This window comes from Falco biarmicus, chromosome 3, assembly GCF_023638135.1.
Source record: "Falco biarmicus isolate bFalBia1 chromosome 3, bFalBia1.pri, whole genome shotgun sequence".
Classification (NCBI taxonomy): Eukaryota; Metazoa; Chordata; class Aves; order Falconiformes; family Falconidae; genus Falco; species Falco biarmicus.
This window is the reverse complement of record NC_079290.1, coordinates 89,245,892-89,259,754: the sequence shown is the minus strand read 5'-3', so window position 1 is coordinate 89,259,754 and position 13,863 is coordinate 89,245,892. Positions and strand designations below refer to the sequence as shown.

The 13,863-nt window shown below is 44.0% G+C and overlaps 1 protein-coding gene across 1 annotated transcript in view; it reads right to left on the bottom strand.

Moving 5' to 3' along the window:
- The window catches only part of CDH6 (cadherin 6), a 108,025-nt gene extending 94,745 nt beyond the window's left edge, over window positions 1-13,280 (bottom strand). The window contains exon 1 of the mRNA XM_056333190.1: window positions 13,102-13,280. The gene's annotated coding sequence lies outside the window, so the exon portion shown is untranslated. The remainder of the gene's footprint in view (window positions 1-13,101) is intronic.
- Between the last annotated feature and the right edge of the window lie 583 nt (window positions 13,281-13,863).

Here is a 13,863-nt window from a genome sequence, read left to right as displayed (position 1 = left end):
TGTTTGCTGTGTCACTGGCCACAGAAGTCCCATGATATCATTCCTGCTCTCTGGCTACATGGCTGAGGATTTTTTAATGGGGAAGGGAGAAGAAAGCGGGGGGAGCTGACTGCTCTCAGTTCCTGGGCAAGCCCACTGTTGATAATTTATTCATGCATTTTCTTCTGCTCGCTTGGTCCAGTTTTTCAGCTCATGCTTACCATTACAGCTCCCTGGAAGTCAATGGAATAATATTAATTTGTCCTCTTTTGGCTGAGAATGTGACGAGATAAAATTTCAGTCTGAACTGAAGAATAAGTTAGAAACCTTGAAATGTTGCTAATCCCAAATCTATAGGCCTTATTCCTCGCAGGTACTGCTCAGTCCCTGATTCATCACAATCTTTTGAGCATTTTCTTAAATCCCACTGACAGTAATGGCCCACAGGCACATGAATGCAAGTGCCACAAGAAAATATTCTGATCGCAGTTCTCAGAGTACTTCTAACAGCAGATCCTTGAAATATGAATGCAGCCCTAAAACTAAAATTGAGTTTATCATGTCCTGAAAAGCTAGGAAGATGAGCCTTCCTCTGAATATGTTAATGTTTGGTTTTGCTTTGAAGAACCAGCAGCGTTCAGATTATGGCTCTAGTATTTTAAAACTTAAAGCCCTTGAGTCCAAGACAAAAACTAAGGTATTGATTAAAAGAAAAGCCATGGAGATGTTGAGAGTTCAAATAAAGCACTGAAGATGCTTAAATATCAGCATTTCTTTTGAGCCTTTTACTGTCTTACTGACTAGAGAAGCTCAAGAAGACAAACAGCATCTCCCTTGCTGCGAGCCAGTGGAGCTCATAGCCCCTAACTGACAATCTCTTCCCTTATCTCTACAGGCTATGACCACCACATCCAGCCCTTGGTGAAATGAGTGTTAAATCCACTGAAGAGTATCAGAAATGGAAATACACAGGGGAAAAAAAAAAGAAAATATGGTTTACACTTCTCTAAAGCTGTTGAATTTGGAGAAGACAAAGTCAAGGAGGGGCATTAGGTCAATTTGAAAATTGGTAACAGAACAGACCACTGTTATTATTTTACATTTAAATGTAAAAAAAAATATTAACAAAAATAAAAAATAGCTTTGCCAGAAGTGAGTTAAATTCCACTCTGTTCCACTAATTTCCATGTCTTTGGCCTGGTGTTATACTCAGAAAAGTGAGCAAAGTTAGGCCAGCAGATCTGCTGTTATCTGCTCCCCACCCCCTTGCCACCTGGTAGCACTCTCCTTCCTGGGCTGCCTCTGCAATAGCGTAAAAGCAACAACTCCCGCTGTTGCTTCCTAGAATATAGCAGCAGGATCAACCCCCTGCCTCCTCTCCTACTAGAGACTGCCCAGCAGTAACCTAATAAGCAGGGCTGGGAGACTTATAGAAAAGCATCACTGATACATAGATGTGACTACTTGTACAAAGTAAATGTCAAAAAGGAAAATTCCTCTCTGGGAAGGTACATCAGGCAAGCCCTGGTCATGTACATTTCGATTTCATTTTCTAAAGTAATGTTAGCTGCACAGCCTTCGGTTCCTGGACCTGCAGATCTCAGCCTGACTCTGCCAAGTGCTGATCACCATCCATCCCAATGGACTTCAGGGACAGTGAAAAGCAACTGAGCCCTGCAAGAGACAAAAGCCATCGTTTTGCAGGATCAAGCCCACTGCATGACACAAGAGGCCAGTTTTCCCTCTGATGCATGTAAGGGGACGAGGTACTAAAACATCAGTACAACAAACTGGTGCCTGCAATGTTCACATAAGCAATGTTTCAGAGCCAGCAACAGTAATAATAAAAATAATAGACAATGAAAATATAAACCTGGGTATGGTTTCTCTTAGATGCAAATTAAGATTTAAATATAAAAATGATAAGCTGCTGCTAATCCTTCTTAGGAAGTCATAAATTGTTAATCAGACCTTAGGCGGTGTTGTTTAATACCAACTTTAATAAAATAGCTGCCTGAAGCAGAAAGACAGTTGGGATCCTGACTCTAAAACTTTGGTAGCCTCATCCACATTTTTGTAGCCTGAGGCTCTTACACTACCATTGATACCAACTCCTTTGAAATATGCTCATTTTTTAGGCTGCTAAATTATTAAACACCTTATTAGTAGAAAGATTAGATGTGAGAAAAGTCATCTCTGTATGACGGGAAATGGATTGGAAGAGGAAGGAAAAGTTGAGGGAATATTTACATAAAAGATACAGCTCTGTTGTTGATATACAGAGGTAATCCATAATCCATAATTCATTTAAGAAATGAACCCATCAAATTACATCACAATGCATGACAAATTGCTACTGTTGAGCTTTCCTATAATAAATTACATAGAATCCTTCCTGTCAAGAGCAAAACTTGTTTGAGGCTAAGAAAGCAATGTCACTATAAGGTTATTTTCCCTGTTGTTCTACAGCATTTGTCTATCAGACACAATGTCCCACATTTCCATCATATACTTTGATGTGGGATAGCAAAAGCTCCCTTGTATGGGGTAACCACAAAGTCTTCCAAATTAAAACTGCTTTGAAAATTGCAAGAAAAGGGGAAAGGAAGAAAAACGAGAAATGTTTCTTCTTTATTACTCCTTAATAATATTTATCAGTCAGGTGAGCAGATCTGTAGACTAAAAAAAATAAGCAGCAGTCATTTCCTAAAGTGCAACACCTTTCCACTCTATGTCCAGAGCAGCTTGTTAGCATGCTAATTGTTAGTTTAATATGCAATACAGAGCACACTTACTACTTTGAAGTGCTTATTCATGATGTCATGGATATTACTGTATATTTCTTAATTACACAACAGGACAATCTTTCCCCTCTTCAACCTACAGTTTCTGCTGCTCTGATTGGTTTCTGTAACTAGCCAGAATAATCATTTTGCCACACAGAAGCAGATAAGGAAAAAAAAAGTAAACAATTTTAAAAGCCATTTTAATTTAATAACAAATTGGGAGCTGTACTTTGTGTTAAATTAGCACTGCAAGCCTCATATCAATTCAAGGCAAGGCTCCTTGTTCGTTACTGCTTAATTAATCAGTCCTGTTTCCATCTAAATGAAAAGTTTTCTCTCTCTCCCCTATCATCTCTAATATCTCATTTCAGGCAGCACATCAAGTTAATCTTGCTTACATTAGCAACTTATTTCTAATGGCTCAGCTCAGTTATTTACAATAATTCATCTATCCCAGCTTGCAGCTGAATCTTACTTGGTCTCTTTGCTCTGTTCGGGCAGTTGGAGTCAAGGGTGAAACAGCAAGTGCAAAGCAAGCTCATCCAGCCCTGTGCCGCACCCTGTGAGGACAAAGACCTACTTCCAACACACTGATGTCTACTGAACTTTTGGCTTCCTGGCATATCTTGTCTTCCCAGAGGCAACATTGTGCTTAGGGACATAGTTTAGTGTTGGACTTGGCAGTGTTAGATTAACAGTTGGACTCAATCTTAAAGGTCTTTTCCAACCTTAGATGATTCTATGATTCTAACATCCACAAAGCTAGGCAAAGGATTGTTACCCTATGAAACAACAGATGAAAATGAAACAGTTCAATGGAAGAAGACAAGTGTGTAAGGGAAGGAGACCATAGGAAGCTGTATGATGCCTGAAAACATAGAATCACAGAATGGTTTGGGTTGGAAGGGACCTTAAAGATCATCTAGTTCCAACCCCCCTGCCATGGGCAGGGACACCTTCCACTAGACCAGGCTGCTCAAAGCCCCATCCAGCCTGGCTCTGAACACTTCCAGGGATGGGGCAGCCACAGCTTCTCTGGGCAGCCTGCTCCAGTGGCTCACCTCCCTCACAGTAAAGAATTTCTTCCTAATACCTGATCTAAATCTTCCCTCTTTTAGTTTAAAACCATTAGCCTTTGTCCCATCGCTACAGGCCCTACCAAAAAGTCTGTCCCCACCTTTCTCATAAGCCCCCTTTAGGTCCTCATTACCCTTTATACAGCACATCCCATAAATAAAGCTGGGATAACCATGAGTCCCGCACTGCATTCAGTAGTGTATATTAAATATATATATATATATATATATATATACATAAGCCTTCAGCCACGTTATCTTTGAAGGAAGTTAAGAACGGGACTTGAAGCACCAGCTGGCTTATTATCTCCTATTTGTGCTCACCCCACCATTCCTAGAGCTGGAAACTGCTGCCACTGCCATAATCTAGTACTTTCTTTCATGTAGTAGCCAAGCACACTAAGTTTGGGACTTAAGAAAAGACCTCTGGTCATTTCGATTGCACCAACCTGGCCCCAGTCAAACACTTACTGAAGCAGTGATTACTGGTAGCTATCTAGTCTATGTGCTCACCTTTGCTAAGTTCACCCAGAACTAAGTGTTCTGGCTGCCTCCTGAGGCTGGGATGCCTGCCCATGTCAGGATGACTGTTGCTAACCTCCTCCCTGCCAGCACCACTGCTCCAGCAGTTCCACCCCACAGTGACCCACAGCCTCTGAGATGTAATAGATACTTGCTCAAGTCAGGGCTCGAAACTAAATCTGCACCTGAGGTGCCTGCATCACAGGAAGGCTGGCTTTAATGCCAGTTTGACCAAATATAAATACCTCTGTAATAAACACAAAGTATATGTAATATTAAATGAGCAATTCCAAGAGGACAAAACCTGTTTGTTCCTGAGTAACCCCAGTACTTACTTCTGCATCCAGGATTCAGGATGGTATTGCAACAGGAAACAAGGATGTACAGTGTATTTTAACCTCCTAGATTTGTGGCAACCAGCTTCTGACCTCTCATTTGCCAGCCTGGTTGAAATTACAACCTGTTGCTAAGGAAAACTGTCATACCTTAAAGTAACTGTGGTATCAAGTATCTTTGAGTCATCTGACAAATGAAATACAGTAGATTAATGAGGAGCTGCTTCAGAAATCCCGCAAAAGGCACCCTAACATGTTACAATATGTTAATACATTTAATTTAATAACAATATAAATTCTGTACTGAGAAAAGTGGCAGCCTGTTTTTGTGTTGTTTTGTTGGGTTTTTTCCAAGAAGAAGAGAAATCCTTTCTGCAAATCAGAGTGCACATTTCTGTTTCTGATGGGAAACGCTGCACTGAAAAGCACTGAATTTCAAAGCTGCTTGAGATTAGATTGTCTGCAGAATTGTGCTGATGGCTGTAAATATTAATAACTAAGATACACTGGGCCAGCTTTTTCCCTCAGATGCTTATGCGCTGCTTCCTCTTAAGTGCAGATGACCTGAAGACACAGGCACCAGAAGGAAGAATCTGAGCTAAGAACTGGCTTTAGAGATTTAATGCACAGCGACACTCGCACAAAGGAAAGATGCTCCTGCTATATTCCAGCAGACCCAGCCAGCCAGTGACAATCTCAGTCCAGTCCTCTGCATCCCCACTGCAACTGTCCCCAGCTGCTAATGGGAGCAGGACAGCAGAGAATCCACTTCCATGCTGTGTAAATGAGCTAGGGGCTTCAGTGGGAAATGATGATTATTCCTTTTTTTCATTCCCACTTTTCCTAGTCTACTATTTAGGGAGACCAAGTATACAAATTTTTGGAGGTCATAGTTTGGTCACCATGGAAATAATTGCAAAGTTGTAAACCATTACAAGATCCTGACATCTTGATCCAGGAAGGCACTTAAGTATTCAAACAGTCTTGTGGACTTCAGTGCAGTTTATTGGTATATTTAAAAGTAAACTGCTCTGGGACCAGGTACGATAAGGCAGAGAGAGAGAAGAACACTGCTTTGTTTATAGCAGAAATAACTTGGTAATTTATCAGCAGTGAGAAGGGAAATACCATAGCAGGGCATTCATATTATTTAAACTTAAATGGAGTTTAGATGAAATACAGAGTTTTATAAAACTGGTTGGCACACCACGAATTGCTTAAAGGGATGTGGCTGGTGGACTTAAAAAGTTGTTTCTGCATCTTTTTCCCTTTCAGCAGTGACAGCTAAATTGAGTACCAATTTCACAAAAGGAATTTGCTCCCTGAAAGGGATTCTAACTCTATATATTCCTGCTCTGTGATCTGCCAGAGCACTCTTCGCACTGAAAATGAGGAAACAGGCCCTCTTGAATTCTTGTAGTGGCCATCAGTTTGTGAGGCCAGTTCCAAAAGCATTAGGGCACAGTAGGTGGCACGCAGCTCAGAACCTGGTACTACTTGGATCTAAGCCTGTCATATAACTTGTAAATTTAATAAGTCTTTTTAATGTGTCTTTTTCTACTATCTCTGTTTATTTATACCAGGATCAATACCCATTGCAGGGGTATTGGTGTAAGTCATGTTCTCATTCAAGAAACAAAACAGTGGTGCTTTGAAATTAATTCATACAGGAATGGACGAGAACAAGAGCGTGGTGTGACCTCTGGCTGCCCTAAATGATGGGCAGCAGCGTGAAGAAAAGGCAGCCTTTTATGAGACTTTTTTTTTATCCCCTTCTCTCCCACAGGCGTAAGTAGGTGGGAATAGACATGGCAGGGAATGGTAAAGAACCTCTTTGGGCAGTCCAACTGGGCCAACGCAGAGAGGAAGGTCATTGCCACCTTGCTTGGGGACAGCTCAGATTCCTTTCTCCTGGGAATAAGATATTCAGTCTTGTCCCAGATGGCTCCGGAGCTACCCAGCCTCCCCATTCCCCTCCACGCAGAATGTGGCTCAACAAACAAGCAAAAAGCATCCAGAAAATCCTTTGGGCAAAGAGTGTCAAAGTGACTGCAAGAAGTCCTTGAGAAAAATAATTGGCTTGCTTTTGGATGAAAAAAGAGACCCAAATCTGATTTTTTTTCCCCCATCCGTTCTTTGATCAGCTCCAACAACACAAGTGAGCAGCGGAGAGGCAGGAGGGTTGACTGCAAGCTGTACTTGCTGTAAGATCCTGGTTCAGCATCCCTGCTGTGCTACGGCCTCCTTGTGTGACCTTGGGCAAGTCACTCACCTCCGTTGTGATTCGCTTCCCCCTGCTGTAAAACAAGGCCAATTATACAGGCCAGTCTCACAGGGGGGGGGATGCGGTGAAGACATATTTTTTAGACATTGTGGAATACTTGAACAGCTTTTGAGTGAAGGTCTCATGTCAATCAGCTATGCCTTGTTCCTTACTTGAAGCAGGGCTCCCAAATGTCCACAGTGCACCTCACTCACAATGATAGTGGGGGTTTTTTTGTGGGGTTTTGTGTGGTTGTATTTTATTTTTTTTTCGCAGGATACTATAAGCTATTTCATTTTCTTTTTGTCCATGAAGATGCTTTTGTCAAATAATGATTGCCAAACTAATGACACCCTAAAGTTACAAACTACCAGGTACTCAAAGAGAATCAATTCAGCGAGGAGACAGATTTCACCTGAATGCTTAGGGCAAAACTAGAAGCAACCGTGCTTTTAATTATTCTTGTTAATGTGTGGGAACTGGGGGAAATGAGGGAGGAAGACACATGGATATCCTTCACCCAAGGGAAAGCCCTCTCACTTAGAGAACGCCAGTACAGAGGCTGTCCCCCATGCTGCACGGTGTCGGTGCCCCAGCTGGGACCCACAGGCACACGTGGTTCTCTCACCACCCCGCTGCCTCACACACGGGACAGGTCTGTATGCCATGACCTCCAAGAACACAAAGAGGAGTTACCGTCAGAGGCAAGTATTTCCTTTGAGTTTGGCTTTACCCTTCACACCAAAGCGGAGCTACACACTAATGATCGTGTTGATTAAGCAGCCTTTGTGCTTATAGGAGCTATTAACTGACAACTGAAATGCAGCAGTTAGGGAGCAGGCCCTCACACCCAGGCAAGCATGCACCTGCAGTACCTGGGGAAACCCAACTAGTGCTTCATTTCTGTGCTAATTTTCAATTCCTGCTGACCCTTCTCCCAGGTCCTCCTGCCCTGGCTCTGTGATTAGATGAGAAAGTGGGAATGCTGGAAGGATACACTACCTATTATCTCGCAGGCAGCTGTAAACATTACAGCAAGATAATGGAATTAGTTTAGCTGAGAGGAATTAAGGTACCCAGATAGTACAGGGCCGATCTCATTCATAAAGTGCTCTCTTCTGTGGGAAGAGCTGAGGGGTTATGACGGGTATTTATGTTGCAAACCAAATCTAATAGTCACATTCTGGCTAGAACTAAGCACTTTCTGACTATATATAAATACATATGTATATCCTGACAAGAAATGCTAATTAATCCATAAAGCATTTGCCCGCAATGCCAGAATAAAGCCATTATTGAACAGGTTACTTAAAACATAGCAAGGTTGGCACTGTTCCTGAATGTGACCAGATGGAAATGTATATGCTCTTTTGTCTGTGTGCCTGGCAAAGAGAAAAGAGCATGGAGAGGGTGTCTTGTGGCTGGGTGTGAAGAAAGACAATGTGGTATCAGTGTAATCTTGGATGTTTCAGCACAGTTCTATTAAGTGCTCTGGCATTGTCACAGTTAAGCAATCACTTCTTCTCTTAAAACTCCTTTTCAGAGGTCCAACACCATAACTCATGAAGGACACCATGCCAGACGTGCCTTTTCCATCCTGGCAGGGCTCGCAGGCTCCCCTCACCAGAAAGACGCAGTTATCCTTCCTCATCAGCATTGCTCATCGCCACTGCTAAGGGGGTTGCAGCTGCAGGAAAAACTGTCTTTTCTGCTTTGGTTTGAAAGGAAAATACTCGAGGAGTGAGCAGCTCCACAAGACTGGTTGTGTCAATCAGTAACATTAATTCACAGCACTCTAAACAGTCCTGAACTACAGTTATCCTACTTTCTTCGGTTGGCAACCTGCCACACCTTAAGTACAGGAGATGGTCACGGGTGCAAGGAGGGATAATGCTGCCTGAAATGGGGAGGGAAAGCCGCTGATGGGTGATCAGGGTTAGGACACACAGCAGTGCCCTGGAGAAGCTTAGGAACCCAAGGCTGGATGGACTCCCAACAGATATCAGCCAATCACTGAGGAAGAATGAGAGAAAAGCTCTTCGGCTGAGATTTACAGCAAGAAAAACCCAAATGGATGTGAAAAGAAGTAGTCAAAAGTTTAAAAATGCTTTTATCCAGGACTTTCTGCACCTAGTTCCACTGCAGTGTCGCTCACAACACAGAGCGAATGACTTTTTTCTGCTGATATTTTGCATTAATTATGCATCCTGCAAGAGTGTTTTTAAAGCTCAGACAGGGACTAATAATCTCCCCGGTACCTTTTGTTAGGCAATACAGATAACAGCTGGGTTTAATCACTCTAAACATTCCCTCAACATCTCATCTCTCCCCATCCCAAATGAAACAAGGCAGGATGTTGTAACATCTCCCTCCTCACAGAGCCCAGTTTCTCCAGTCTCCTTGGAAAGAGCTGCCATGACTAAGCAAGCAGCATGAGCAAACCAGCTAGCACTGGATTTTTATTTCAGCCAGACCACATTTAAACTTGAGAACTGTGTTTATACTGCAAAAGTTAAATCCTGCATAGAGTCAGCAGAAGAGATTTGGTTCAGTGGCACACAAAGCTGTTCACTTCATGGGCAGGACAGGGGATTCACTTTAAAGGTTTATGTTGAAAAGGTCCTAAATTTGGCCCCATATGGCAGTCAGGATAATCACAACTAAGTTTATCAGTCCTGTTTCTGAGAGTTGTGAACCTGAGTAATTATTCGGAAAAAAGCAGCAAACCCCAAACAATGCAAAGCCTTGGAAAAAATGGGAAGTTACTGCAGCTAACCAGGTCTTTAAGGGGTTAATGAAGAAGTCTCCCTAACAACCAGCTTCCAAGGTACAGCCCCTCTAATGGCATTTCCCACATGCTTATGATAATCAAAAGATACTGAAAACCGACTCTACTTTATTCTGGTATAATTGCAGCTGAGCCACTAGAGGAACTGCAACCATTACGCAAGATGAGGCACCATCACAGTGGGGCCTGCTGTTTCCAACGGAGTCTACCCACTTGTTTTTATAGATTTCAGCTACCTTTCATTTTAGTAATTAGCCACCATTTCCAAGGAGATCCATAAGCAATTTCCTGCCCATCTTGAGCCATAATGCTACAAGATTGCACTAGAAAGGGAAGGTAGTTTAAAAGAAGTCAACAAAGGGCAGACAGCATGCTAAAAAGTTCAGTTAAGCAAGAGATGGAGACCACCATTTCATGTACTAACAGATAAATCTCGTTGCCCTCTAGATGTGCTTGACCACTACATAGCACACAGGCATCCACTGGAAACCCCAATACCGATTCCTTCCAAACCCCAAAACACTGTAGGATTCTATTAACAAGCAGCAGATTGGTGTGCTGAAACCTTCAGTCAAAGAAAAAATGACGTAGCAGACCCGAGGGGATAGTGTAGTGGAGAGAGGATCCTGGCCCAAGGAACCCAGTGTGCCCTTGAGTAGAGGATTGCTCGTAGAGAGAAGATGCTCTGGCAGGATCTCAGCTGGTGAGAGCACAGGCATATTCACAACTTCTATCAAGTTTGCATTAGTTTTGACATCTTCAGCAGAAAGGAGGGGAAAAAAAAACCCCACAACATTTAATGTGTGTGTTTTGCTTTCAAGGAAGTCTCTCAACTAAATATTATTGAAACAGCAGATGGCAAAATGCAAACTTTATGAAAGGGAAGGCTGCCGTGAACGGCAGGTTACTGTTTTTATGGGAGAGCTGTACAAAGCAGGGAGGGAGGGAGGGAAGAATTAGAAGTTAAGACGCATATTCCTAGCTGAACAACTTGGTTTGAAAATTATGACCATGTCTATAAATGTAATCTTTGGAGTGCGGGCATGGAGGTATGCAAGAACTGGTGTGAAAACTAAAATACCTAGAGGGACTATTAATTCCCTATGGGGACCCCAGTTCCTTAAATGGCTGCAAAGGATAATTGCAGAGGACTACAACAGGACTGAATCAATGCCATTTCCCCTGGGGGAAAAAAAATAAAATATGTATTGCTGCCTCTGATTACGTTATTCTGAAAAGACTGGCTGCTTTCCCCCTCCCTCCCCCAGCTCAAAAGTCAACTGCAAGCCACTAGAAATATGTCCAGAAAGATTATGGTGCAGCTGAAAGCCAGAAGCATATGAGATTATATATTTACTGGTGCTGTGTCAGATAACATCTGAGGAGAGGAAAAAGGGATTCAGCCCTGCAGTCTTTATTAGCATGTTTGGGCTGTTTAAAGGAGCTATCCAATTGTGTCATTGCTGCCAGGCCTTTAAAACTGTATATATCCATGATAAAGAAATCTACTTGATCTTGATCATAAGCCTCCAAGCCCTCCCTGACTCTCCTGTGACATGCAAACTTACTGTCTTTAAACAGGAATTAGAAAAAAAGAAATGAATAGGGATGCACCATTACCCATAGCATTATATTGCTCAGGAACAGATGTTAATCAATTTTATAGAATGCTTTAAGTAATATGCAAGCACTTTTGCACAGAACTGACTGCATAATAGAGATTTCAGCCCAGCAAATACATGAGATAAGCCATTATCTTGACTGGGAGAGTTATGTTTATTTTGATTAAAACCAAAGAGGTCTGCATGTTCAAGCAATTTTATTCCCTTGGAATTATGTTGTTTTCAGGGTGCTATTACATATGGTCCTATGAAAAAAGGGAACAGAAATAACCTTGCTCTTGTTTGTAGTGTTCTCCTTGCGCATATGTTCATGCACACAGCTCATGAAGTACACATGTAGGATGCATGTACCATGTAGGATGTATGTACCATCATCGCAGATTCCTGAACAGAAACAACTGTATTTATTCTCTATTCCAGCTGTACTAGAAAAATCATAAGTTTGGAGAAAGGACTGACCTTACACTCTGTAAGTAATTTTTGCTACACAATCTCCCATGCAGTGCGAACAGAACTTCAAAATCCCACACCATACACAAATACAAGGAAAAATGTGCCCCATCTTCCTGATTTGTATAAAAGTAGCAGCTGTGCCATCGCGCTGGGAGTAATTTCGGTCATTAAAGTTCTTGATCCTTGAATGTCATCAGGAGTTACTTAGGTGACCATCCACTTGCACTTACAAAGTACTGCATTTAACTCTCCGTAAAATATGGATTTTATTGCAGCAGTGACAAGACTTCTTTCCACTGCCATTGACCTCTACTGTTATTGCTTATCTCTTGACTCAACCTTTTGAGTAAGAATACATATATATAGTATACATACTGTGTATTTGATTCCCTGTTTAGGTGTTTGCATTTAGGTGTCATATACACGTGAATATCTAAGTAGTTCAATCTATCTGACATACAAACTATGTTAGCAGCTCCTTAGAAACATTTACAACATAACCGAATTCAGCACTTTCTTTCCGCAATTATCCAACTTCTCTCCTGTAAAACGCCTTCACGCCTACCCCCTTTTCTTCCACCACCTCCATCACTCCCCAACCCATTCTTTTATCAAATAAAAGATTTCACATTTGTCAATTCCTGCAGCGTCCCCAGATCTGCCCCCTCTGCCCCCTTTTTCCGCTGAGGAAGCGCCTCATTTCAACTGTGCTCTACATGCAGCTCGGCACTTCGCCTCGGATTTTGCTCATGATCCGAAGGGGTTTGTCCTGTATCCGTTTCACAGCAACTAGGCAGCGTGAAGACCCCGAGACAGATTTTATTACTATTATTTTCTAGTTATTCATCACGCTTCTCCTTTTGTTGTTGTTATTATTATTATTCCCTTCCAAACACACACGACCCTCACCTCGCTCTCTCACCACCTCCCCTCGACCGAAGTGTCTCGCTGGCGGTAACAATTCCCAGGAAAACGCCGCATCCTTTCGCCTGACTGAAAATGACAGCAAACGTGGTCCCCACACGCCCCTGAGCCGGCGGGCACGGCGCGGAGCCGCAGGGGGGGCACCCCGGCGTGGCGGTGGGATGCGGAGCCCTCCGCAAGCCAACTTCGCAAAATAAGTGCTTGCCCCCCTCCCCCTCCCCGCCCCCCCCCTCCCTTAATTAGCATTCCCAGTAAGCCCGGCAAAAAGAAGTTAAAAAAAAAAAGGAAGGAGGCAGGAGCCTGGTGACAGTTGAAACTTGTTCCCAAAGAAGCGCAAAGCCGCATCTCCTTACCGGCACGCAGGGACGGCGGGGCCGAGCCTGGCCCGGGTCGGCGCGGCGGCAGCGCAGCTCCTGCCCCTCGGCCCGCCGCTCAGCCCGCCCGCCGCGCACTGGGGCTCCCGCTCGGGCAGCAGCACTTTTTAACTCCCGCATGCAGCAGCCCGAGCCGAGGGGGCTCTCCAGCTGATTGGTTTCCATTCACTGCTCCTGATTAATAAAAAAAAAAAAAAAAAAGGGGGGGGGGGGGGGGAAGGGAAGGAGGGGGGAGCCAAACTCCTCCCTCCCTGCTCGCCTCCCCGGCAGGCGCTCACACGCACACTCACACACACCCGGGCACACGCACACGCGCTCCTGGCGCCGGCGCTGCGGCTGCTGGAGCCGCCGGAGCTGCCGCACTGGGGACGGGGAGGTGCGGGGCGGGCGCGGGGCGGGCGCGGAGCGGTGCGGGCTCCGGCGGGCGGGCAGGGATCTGCAAGTGAATGCGGTGGGAGGGCAGAGGGGGAGGGCTGGGCGGCGGAGCCCCCCTTCCCCACGGCGGCCGCGCCGTGCTTGAGGTGGAGAGCAGCCAGCTTCTTCCCAAGCGTTTGGTGGTGATAGTAAAAGCGGGGTGTGTGTGTGTGGGGGGGGGGGGGGGGGGGGGGGTGGTAAAGAGGAGGGAGAGACATGCTCCTCTGGTGAACTGCATGTTTGTGCTGTGCGGCTTTTCTCAGGCTTCTCATCCTCGGAACCCTTTTTTAAGTCCTTCTCTTGACACCAGAGATGCTCGACTGGTCT